The following is an 11,931-nucleotide window of genomic DNA, read 5'->3' as shown; positions in this document are numbered from 1 at the left end:
GTATCTGTCATAGATGACTGATTTAGGCTGGGATCACAGAGGGCGGACTTGCCGCGGAAATTATGCCAGCGCCGGCCGTAGCGGAAGAGCGAGCTGCCAGGCCGCTTCAAAACCTTCTCTCGGCGGAAATCTTGCGGTTTTTCGCTGTGGCCAAACCGCGAGATTTCTGCCGGGATTCCGGTGTGTGCGAACCCAGGCTTAAGGGTGCGGAAATGCTGCATTTTTCCCACAGTGGGAACGTTTTCTATTAAAGTGAATGGGATTAACACTTTACAATCCAATTTTGGATTCAGGGTTCCCTAGGGGGCTTTCTCTTTCTGCCATTATACAATAGCGCCACCTGCTAGCTAGAGCCAGTACTGCGGTACTGGACATGCTGGAGAGGCCCCCGACAACATTGTGGCTAGTAATATACAGTAAGAATACCTTACTGGACGTCTTCCGACATCGGAAGCTGTACAGCCTTCAATCGGAATGTCTTTAGACGTCAGACAGTGGATTGGAAAGGGTTAAGGCAAATCCTGTTCACAAGTAGATAAAAAAAACACTGCTGATTTTCTGCAGTAAATGTACTGTAACTAACCTGCAGTTTTGCTGTGAATCCCCTGCAGATTTTCCACAACAAATCTGCAGCATTTCTGCAACATGTGAATACACCCTAAAGGGGTTTTCTGCCTCCTGATAGGTCATTAGTGGTTAATGGACAGTCTATCAGCTAATTGTCCGGCCTACTGTCCAGTACAGCAAGTCAGATGTAGTCATAAGTGGACAGGGAAAGGAAGTGAGTGCACCAACTTCACTCCCATTGAAATCAATGGGAGAGTCGTATTGCTATGGCGCCTCCTGATCCTCTCCTGGTTAGGACTGATTGTGACATCCTGACCAGCAAAGATTCGGGAAGTGCCAGCACATGCACTCTGTACTGACAGCTAATGACAATATCTGGGCTGCTGCATTGACAGCGAGCTGGATGACTAGCTAATAGATAGGGTCCCGAGCAGTGGACTCCCACCAATCCATAGGATAGGTCAGCAGTGAAAAGGAGGGCAGACAACCCCTTTAAGGTGACCCCACAGGAAGACATCTAGAGGGGCCAAATCAGGGGACTATGGTGGCCAAGGAAAAAGGTTTGTGTCCACAGAAATACTTATCCAGGGGTAAAAAGGATTTTTCCTTTTTATTTCACTGCCACTAATCAATAAATTCATTGCTATATTAATTCATTGAACCTCCTTTGGCTTTCGGAACCATAGCAATTCATCATGGTATAGATTGCACTAGGTGTTGAAATCGTTCTGCAGAAATATTGCCTACGAGGACACGATAGCTTCTTGCAGTTGCTACAAACTAGATAGAGGTATTGACATGCTCTGAATAGCTTGTTGCACCTCGTCCCAGAGATGCTTGGTAGGATCAAGATCTGGGGACTGTGAATACCAGAGAAGGAAGGAAAACTTGCTGTTATGTTCATGAAACAAATCCATTTTGCACTGGCCTGCTGAAAGTGTCTTTCTGCCATAGGATTAAAAGCTACCATGAAGAGACGAACTTGGTCAGCAACATAGCTTAAGTAAGGTGTTCTGTCCGAATATCTATCCACAGGTATTAAAGGACCCAGTGTGTGCCAAGAGAATATTCCCCACACCATTACTCCACCTCCGAACTGTTGAACCTGACAGGAAGGGTTCATTGATTCATGCTGCTTGAGCCAAATTCTGACCTCCCATCAGCACAGTGCAACAGAAATCTGGGTTCATATTATCAGGTGATGTTCTTCCACTGCTCAGAGATCCAATTTTTGTGCTCTTTGGCCCACCGAAGTCTTACCTTTCTGTTTCTCCTAGACAGCAATGGCACTTGAACTCGTCCTCTGCTGTTTTAGCCCATTTGTACCAAGGAACTGTGATTACACTAAAGGGGTTGTCTCGAGGCAACAGTGATTTGTTTTTTGCCCAGTCCCCCTTCTTAAGCATACATTACTATGCACCAGTGTAAATGGCTTTTAAAGCAGGTTTCTACTCACAGTTCTTGTGTTTCATCAACTTATAAAACGTTTCCCAAAGATGGCCGCCGGTTCTTTTCCCGAGGATGCACTGCGGTTTTCTCCCATGGTGCACCGCGGGTCTTCTCCCATGGTGCACCATGGGCTCTGTGCATTCCATTGCCGATTCCAGCCTCCTGATTGGCTGGAATCGGCACACGTGATGGGGCGGAGCTACGCGATGACTCGTAGAAGGGGGCGGAGCCAGAACGCCGCTCGTGCCCGGACGAACCAGAAGAAGAAGACCCTTCTGCGCAAGCGTGTCTAAAAAAGCAAGCAGACAGCGAAATTAGACGGAGCCATGGAGACGTGGACGCTAGCAACGGAGCAGGTAAGTGAATAACTTCTGTATGGCTCATATTTAATGCACGATGTATATTACAAAGTGCATTAATATGGCCATACAGAAGTGTATACCCCACTTGATTTCGTGAGACAACCCCTTTAAGGCATGAAAGTTGGAGCACCGACATTGCATTCCCTTGCAATTCACTTGACTGTGCACCAGCTGTTTGTCAGAATGATTCTTCACATCCTTGTCTGACTCCTTTCAGCCTCCGGTTATGTACAGTACACAGGATTCTCTCCCTGGATGTCTTTCTTCCATCACACCATTCTCTGAATACTCTCCACAGAACTTCATGGGGAAATCCTCACCCTGGCACGGATGACCAGGTTTTCCTGGACGTTGCTTGGATCGCTGGATTTTTCCATCTAATTTGGATCCACATTGAAACTGATCCACAGAAAACTTGACTTCTGATTTTAAGCTGCACTCAATTTTACATAAGGGATGTATTTTTATTGTTGCTTTTTTTCTCCTTATTCCCCATATTTTCTCTATTCTAGATATGCACACAATATATATATATATATATATATATATATATATATATATATATATATATATATATATATATATATATATATATATATATATATATATATATATAGTGACACTCCAGGGGGTTTAAACACCAGGCAAACAACAATAGTCCGTTTGTGTTTGTCTATTCACACGACAGATTATAACATAAAAATGGAAGAAATCAAGAGTCCTTCAAGTTCAATGCAGTAAGTACTAGTCCATAGCAATAAACAATATCACAGTGGTAGTTCTGTTTCAGGCAGCTTTTACTAGCTTGAAGTGGAGCCTCCTTGGTAGCAACCTCTTAGTAGACTTGTGAGTAGCTTCCTCTAATCAGTAGTAGCAGGGATCTCATTAGCCTTCTGGGATGAAAAACTCCAGTTTTAGTCTTCCACAGTGCACATGTCTGAAGCTCTCAGACACACACAGCACCTCCTGCTCTGCAGACTGACTCCTTTTATATCTAGCAGGTGCCTGAGCTCCACCTGGTTCCCTGGCTCAGGTGAAAACCTGTACTGGAGAGAGGATGCGAGGCCTACATCACTGAGTTGACGAACCTCTGCGACACATACCTTCCATCCCTGACGTCTCCTCTCACCCTGCTACAATATATATATATATTACAGTGAATTTCTTTGGCATGTTAATATTACATGGAAGCTGAAGGGATACTGGAGGGCCCATCAAACTGATTGAATTGCCCTTACAAAAATCACTTAGGACCTGCATTGCTAACCATTAAGCTACCATGTTTCCCCGCATCTATTATACAGAAGGAAAAGAGAAATAATCTTCAGAAAATTCTACAAGAAATTCAGGTATGTATTTGTATGATGTGATTGCTCCCTAATAAAATACAGACCTATTAATTTCCAGTCTTTTCCAATCTATGAGGCCAATACACATCGTAGCCAGAAGATGTGTTTTGTTGTAGTTCTTAAAGCTCCTTCAATCAATGACTGATTTTCAATCACCTCTACTGACAAGAGTGCAGACTTTCCAGATTGAAATTCATCTGTATTTGTTGCAAAAATGGGTTTTCATGGTCAATAAAAACAAATTCTTCTGATATTTAGTCCAAACAGATCTCATCTTTCATGTGTTATTAGTATGAATGTTATTATTTAAAGGCTATACAGAGCACATTTTTGGGATGTCTTCACACGAAGGTCGGATCTTTTAAAATGTTTATCAAATCCATAACCGCAATCAAAACTAAACATCAAAAGTCGATTTTAAACAAAAGTCAGTGAAAGTTCCCATCCTTACTTTAGGGATGACAGGGAGGGGAGTTGTATTTTTGGTTTGAAAGCTTGGATTTTCTACAGCTACTAACATCTCAGTTTAGGGGCTTTGGAAAGAAACAAGGACATCTGCATCAGTTTACCACTGTACCATAATATAGAACAATAAATAGGGTATTTATGATTTCTAGGATATGATAGGTAGCATTTTAGTATCTTGGCTAAGCTTGCTACAGGCAGAAAAATAATTTAGGTGACCCTAACTTAAAGGGTTGTACCAGGATTATAAGTCATTCTCTATTCATAGGATAGAGTATAACTTGCTGATCGGTGGCTGTCTCACCGCTGAGAACCCCACTGATCTTAAGAACACTGGTTCCGTATAACCTTCTGTCTGTCACTGTGGGGTTGCTTCACCCTTCACCACCACCCCACAGACAACGACATCAGGATGAATAGATTACTGGCCAAGCATGTATGGTTGCCACTCTATTCATTTTAATGGGGCTGAGGGAAATACCCAAGCGCTTGCTGCTCGGCTATCTACAGCAGTCCCACTCAGCCTCCTCCTCGCTGTGGTGGGTGCATTAGGCCCACAGTGAGGAAGACTGGAACCCCATTCCCAGGATTTCAGCGGTGAGACCCCCACAATCAGCAAGTTATTCCCTATCCTGTGGATAGAGAATAACTTGTAAACCCGGGACCACCCCTGTAACTGTTTTACATGTCATATATTAATTATTTATCTGCTGACCGATTTATTAACTATTTAGTCTTATTTACACTGAGGACTAGAGATGAGCGAGCGTACTCGGATAAGCACTACTCGCTCGAGTAATTGGCTTTATCCGAGTATCACTGAGCTCGGGTCTTAAGATTCGGGTGCCGCTGCGGCTGACAGGTGAGTCGCAGCGGGGAGCAGGGGAGAGCGGGCGGGAGAGAAGGAGAGAAAGATCTTACCTCCGTTCCTCCCCGCTCTCCCCTGCAGCTCCCCGCTCCGTGCAGGCACCCGAATCTTTGGACCCGAGCACAGCGATACTCGGATAAAGCCAATTACTCGAGCGAGTAGTGCTTATCCGAGTACGCTCGCTCATCTCTACCGAGGACCCATATGAAGATAGGTTAGATGGTAACCAAATCGACATCTTCTCTGTAAACACGCAAATTCTCTATTTAGTCTTATTTACACCGAGGACCCATATGAAGATAGGTTAGATGGTAACCAAATCGACATCTTCTCTGTAAACACGCAAATTCTCTTTTCGAGCATGCATGCTTATTTTAAAAGGGGTTATCCGGGCAGAAAAAAATATTGGAAAGAGTTCAGAGTGCTACAAAAGCATAAAAGAAGCCATACTCACCTCACTGATCCCTTGCCACTTCTGTTCTGCTGGGGTTGATTCCGAGCTTTCGGCTGTAGGACACATGGACATGGACACGTCGACTGAATAGACGACTCCCCATTAGAAATGAGCGAGCACACTCTGTAAAGGCCGTTACTCGAGCGAGCATCGCTCTTATTGAGTAACTGCATACTTGTCCGATCTCTCCCTGCCCCTCCCGTGCCGCCCCCCTTCCTTTCCCTCCGCATTTGCTCGGACGAGTATGCAGTTACTCGAGAAGAGCAATGCTCGCTTGAGTAACGGCCTTTACTGAGTGTGCTCGCTCATCTCTACTCCCCATGTCTAAAAGATAACAAACAAGCTTATACGCACCTCTCTGGGCTACCTGCTGTGCCCAATGCTGCCAATCTGGGTTTCCCTTCTGACGTAACGTTTATAGGCTTCAGAAGCCTGTGTATGGGATGTCACAGGCTGCTGCAGCCAATGACAGAGCTGAGCGATGGATCAACTCTGAAAAGGGAATACCCCTTTAATAACCATAGGTCTCTAAAGCCAGGTATGAGTCAGTGAACTGATAACAAGGCAGGCTTCAATTTAAAGTGAGAAAATCCTTTTTAAGTATTAATTTAAGGCTATATTCTATATTCGTTTTCAGAAATTATGCACCATAAAAAGTTGAAAGAGACCCGAATTAAGATTGGCACAAATGGGCACTTCAGTATCTACCAAGCAAGACCAACTTTAAAGTTCATCCTACCAATCTGGTATCTTATTAGAGTAATTCTTAAAAGAAATATATAATCTTTTTGAATACCTTTACAAATGCATTTATACCAGTTTTCCATCTCACCTCTTTTAAGAAATGTGTTTCCTTCACAATCACAATCGTGTGGCTGAAAGAATATTTGCTCTCGAAAAGATTATGGACTATTATTTTTGTGGTTCTTACATTTTAAAACTTCATTTTATCTGAAAATGCTCGAAATATTCCAGTCGTAAACTTAGGGAGAAACTTGAGGATAATAGCTGGAGAGATAGCTACAGTTCCACCAAGCAGAACATAATGTTCACTCTTATGATCTCTGATCGTTTTCACAGATTTAGGGTTAATGCAGCTTAGTATGTTCATATTTAATACCGCTGGCTCCATTTACCAAACCCAAATTATATCTGCACTTCAGAAAAACAAGAACTATTTTTTTTTCCTGCTTGAACTGGCATTAAAAAGGATTAGGAAACAAGATGGGCCGCCCGCCCAGTCGCCCCTTCAAAAAACTATTGTTCTTTATAAAGTGTGTCTACCACTTTGATGATGTTCGCTGGATATTTTTCAAGAACCATGTATTATAACATCTTTAAGGAAAAAAGGAATGGCATAACGTAATGCAGATTTTTGTCACTGTTCCACGGCTCCTGCTTTTAATTTCCACAGTACGAAGAGGCTCCAATGCAGTCTGGTGGGGAACAGCTCAATAATTCTGTTGGCCTCCCGGGAGAATACAGTGGAATTTGGTTCCTCGAGGTTTAACTCCTTGAATATTTTTGAATAACGTAGAAACCGGTGACCCATATGATGGACTTGGATTTATGGACAAAATAAAGCAAGCTAAAGAGTTGATGGATCAACTGTGAAGTCTGAAGTGAAGCTCATAGGACCATGAATGTCTAGATATAGCATTTATGTCTTCAAAAAATTCTAAATGCTCAGTCCTGAAGAAGGTCAAACAAGCAAGTGATTTACAGAAAACTCCATCTTCACAGACATAATCTAAGAAAAAGCTCAGTATTAGTGTATAGACATTGAATGTGTTAAATTTATGGAGCGCTGCACATCAAATCTGAACTCTTCACATTTGAATCATGACAACAAAAATGCTTTGTTCAATGCTATTTGCATTGTTTTTTTTAGACTTATTAATTTAGAAGCTCCCAAGATACTTATTTTCCGGAATAAACATCCCCAAGACGTCTTTGCTTATAATTTAAAACATCAAATGTTTTTATTGCAGGGGCGTTCCAATAATAGTCTCTGACTATCATTGATGTCTTGAGTGAATAGGTCCCAGCACGTGGTTTCAATGGTAAGATGGCCTTGCGTGTGTGACCCCATCTATTGAAGTCAATGGAGGAATGATCAGGCTCTGAATGCAATTAAAACTACAGTGTTGTATATATTACTGCAAAAATATAAATGGACCAAAGGGGTTTTTCCTATGAAGAAACCAGTCGGGGCTGCTGTCAACAATGCAAGTTTCACTTGTCATAGAAGTAAAGGTACACCTAATTTTTCCATTAATGGCCTTGTATTTTTTCTGACCATGTGCTCTGTAAAACTGACACATTTTTCTTGCAGAAATGCTCATTATGGCTCAGGCTGAAGATTAGGATTTTAGGAGTCATTCAAGCAGAAACCCAAATAACCACAAAGATTTCACAAACTTTGTTTTTCCAAAGTACTAACTTCTGCTCATCATACTTTCAGGCTCATATTAGTTCTCTTATACGCAAGGAACAAGAAATGATACCCCAAGACGACAAATTGATTTTGAAGCAAATAGAGGGATAAATATTAGGGGCAAGGAGAGTATATACAATCTGTGTACTGAAAGGTAGATCAGTTAGTGGATCCCAAATTGTATCTGTATGAAACGGTCCTGGGGGTTTAGCAGGATTGGCCAGGTTGGATTTTTAATCTAGGAAAATAAGTGGCAGTAAAGGTATCTGTCAGCCAGATTGCTGGAAAAATTCTGTCTACTCAGAGTTGTCATGTTCCTATTTCTTACTCATATATTCCACCCTGCTAAAATAAATACACTATATTATGACTAGTCCAGGACCCGAGGTGGTGGTACATGACACAAGGCTTCTCTTCATGCTCTGCAATAATGCAGTATCTACAGGTAAGTTTTATGCGGAGTGTCGCTTTAAGAAATAATTAGGTTAAGTGTATCCATACCACCACAAACCTCTGAGCTTTCAGCGCAGCACTCCTGCTATCAGTAAATATTATTAGAGCTGACTGATACTCTCCGGCTTTTGATCCTGATCACATATATCATGTGCTTTGTTTTCTAAGGAAGAAAAAAACCCTCTTCTGCTTTATGTTAAAATAGCACTATTTCATCTGACAGGCCTTCTATACAACTTTCACTGCATACAGTCTTTAAAAAAAAAAACTAAAACATATACAATCATACTTTATCTAAAACATTTACTTACACTGACTGGCCACTTTATAATCCCTTTAACAACTGTAACTTCCCTGTATTATATCTGTGACCCCGGAGTGCAGCATAGAATCAAGTGACAAAGGGGTCAGAGGTGGATGCTGACAACTGTTTTGACAAGCTCCATCACTAGTATGTCTGAACACACAACTCATCGTTCCATACTACAGATGGGCTATAGCTACAGATAACCAATTCCAGCACCATTGTGGTCTATAAAAACAGAGAGGCGAGACCAGAGGCGTAACTTGAAGCTCCTGGGCCCCAATGCAAAATCTGTAACAGGGCCCCCAACTATAATGCTTTATTCATAGTACTGGGCTCCCTATATGGAGAAGAGAGGTCTTATCCACTATAGTTACGCCCCTGGGCGAGACGGTAGTGGCCAAAAGAGTACAAAAAATGGATGACTTGGCAGCAGAAAATATTGCCTGGTCAGATGAATCTCAATTTCCGTTGTACCATGCTGAATGTGTCAGAATGTGGAACCAGCAACAGGAATCAATGACCCCCTCCTTTCAGGTGTTCAAAGTATGTATCTCCATCTAATTTGCAGTGACTAGGAGAAGCCTCCTGTCCGCATGGACCAATATTCCTGCAGAACAATTTCAACACCCAGTGGAATCTATGCCACGACAAATTGCTGCAGTTCTGAAGGCCAAAGGAGGTCCAACATGCTAATAAATGGGGATTTATAATAAAGCAGACATTTAGTGTAATATAATAATTTTAAAGAGTTTTCCAATACTAAAACATCGATAAGCTATACTGGCACCCCTGACAATCAGCTGATTGAAGGTGCCCCGAAAGTTCAGCAAGTGCTGGTTTACCCTCTCTTGTTTACTAGGCACAGCTCCAGATTTCTGAAGTGGCTCTGCCTGGTACTGCAACACACTGCAACTTCTTGCCATTTAACTAAATGGCACTGAGTTGCAGTATCAGCATAAGCCTTTATCAAATGTATGGAGCTGTGCTTAGTAAACTTTTAAGGGGAACCACTGATCGCTCTAGCCCTATGGATGTGGGCTTGTTGCGCCACAAGATCAATTTGGCTAAGGGATACATCTGGGCACTGCACCTGGGGTTCCCCAGTTTTCACTTGTAAACCCTACAGTCAGAATCAGGTCTTCACTGTGGAGGACTCCAGAGTCCAGCTACCCTATAAAGAGTCTCAGTTAAGAGGCTGCCGACGTACACTGGTAGACTTTTCTGTAACGCACTACTGGAGGGTATTCTTTTATCTTGATGCCACCAGAAGCTAGGGGAGTGACAGGGGAACGCCCCTATCACACCCTTAGCTTCCGATTGGCTAGATTCAAGAAGGTCCTAGGAGCAGTGTCTGCAAAGCTTTTAGCGTGCCCTGGAGGGTTAGGGATTGGTGTTCCTGACACGAATACTAATCCCTAACTGTAACCCTCCAGGCCAGGATAAAAGCAATGCACAGTTTTGTCGGGGAACATAGACCCGGTCCCTGCTGCTGGACAACTCCTCCACTCTTCACAAGGCGGGCCACCACTGACATGTCGGACTGCAGCGCCGCTTGGCAGCTAAATCCACGGCCACTGAGCACATCTAGGGACCACTGGCTCTCACCTTCCTCCACGCCATCACACAGAATGTGAAAGGATGTGTGAGATGAAAGCCAGCAGGGGGACTCACCGATGAGCTGGTAAAAAGGAGAACAGACCATGCCGTTCAGCGTTGCTGCGCGGCCGCCGTCACCTACAGCACCTGTGAGCGCCAGAAACGGGCGACACACTGCGGGAGCTGTAACATGGAGCTGGCCACGGGACATTCAGCTCTGCTGCTAAGCCGCCGGCTGCAGGACCAGTGAGGCTGAGCAAGGGGACAGCGTGCAGCCGATCACGAACAGGGGGCGTGAACCCTCTGTCAAAAAGCCTGTATCTTGACTCCACCTGTACTTCTGGTGGCGTCAAGATACAAGAATACTGTACTGGAGGATATAGACAGAGCCTTAGTCGCAGAATAAAGGCAAGGTCGGAACAGATGGAATACTTATATAATGGTGAAACAGGCTGAGGGTCATGGCAGGCAGCTAAATGAGTAATTGTGGTCAAATAACAAGCTGAAGTCAGGGGTAGAGAAGATAGGAAAGTTGAGTGGAACAAGCATGGATGAAAACCAGGAGAGCTGTTAGATCATAAAACACTGTCGCACACTAGAGAAACTAGGCACCATCTAGTGGGAGGGGAAACCCTAAGTAGATCAAAGCCTGTCAGGATTGGCTAGGCACTGGAAAGCTCGGTGTGGATGCTGGCGAGTACAGGTGTAACTATAGAGGATGCAGGGGATGCGGTTGCACCCGGGCCTGGAAGTCTTAGGGGGCCCATAAGGCCTCTCTTCTCCATATAGGAAGCCCAGTACTAGGAATAAAGCATTATAGTTGGGGGCCCTGCTACAGGTTTTGCATTGGGGCCCAGGAACTTCAAGTTACGCCTCTGCTGGCGAGCATATATGCGCACCCTTCAAATCGCAGTGACAACAGCCCCAAAATGGGGAAGGATGTGGTTTTGGCCACAGGTTACAAGGGAAGAGGGATGAGAACTATGGCCTCTGGAGGAAGGAGGTGAGGCACTAAATTATGACAGTGACCATACCATTAACAACATGAAGCATAATTTCCATGCATTTACTTTGGTACTCATAGTGCGTTTAGTATGTTAATACTAAAGAAGAAAACAAATAAATTATTACCTACTGTATCTATTGTAAAGGCTTATTTACATGGGGCGAATGTCGGGCATTCATCCCATCTAAATGGGCCTTTACAATAGCTCAACCTAAGCTATTAGAATCATTAACTTAGGAAAGATCCTATTTTGTGCAATGGTGAATAAACAAGAAATACACATTGGTGTAGGGAAGCTGTCTGCCTAGTAATCACAATGAAGGGACAATGAATCCACTAGAGTAGACAATGCAAAATATTTGAGAAACCTAATAGTACATAAGCAGACCCCATGTGTATGGGGGTGTTGGGCGAGTTAGCTGTTAGCTAAAGAGTGTTCTATCTTATATCAATTGGGAGCCTTTAGACAACATTGAATCTTAGTTTTTAGATATAGATCAAACATGTGTAATTTTACTGAAAGCTTCTACACTAGGATTAGAATAAAGGCTTTAAAGGGTGATCACTAAAATATTTATTTTCCTATTCTAGCTGTCGCCAAGTTCTCTGGATGCTAAA

The sequence above is a fragment of the Eleutherodactylus coqui genome, chromosome 8 (genome assembly GCF_035609145.1).
Source record: "Eleutherodactylus coqui strain aEleCoq1 chromosome 8, aEleCoq1.hap1, whole genome shotgun sequence".
NCBI lineage: Eukaryota > Metazoa > Chordata > Amphibia > Anura > Eleutherodactylidae > Eleutherodactylus > Eleutherodactylus coqui.
Note: the sequence above shows the minus strand (reverse complement) of the source record.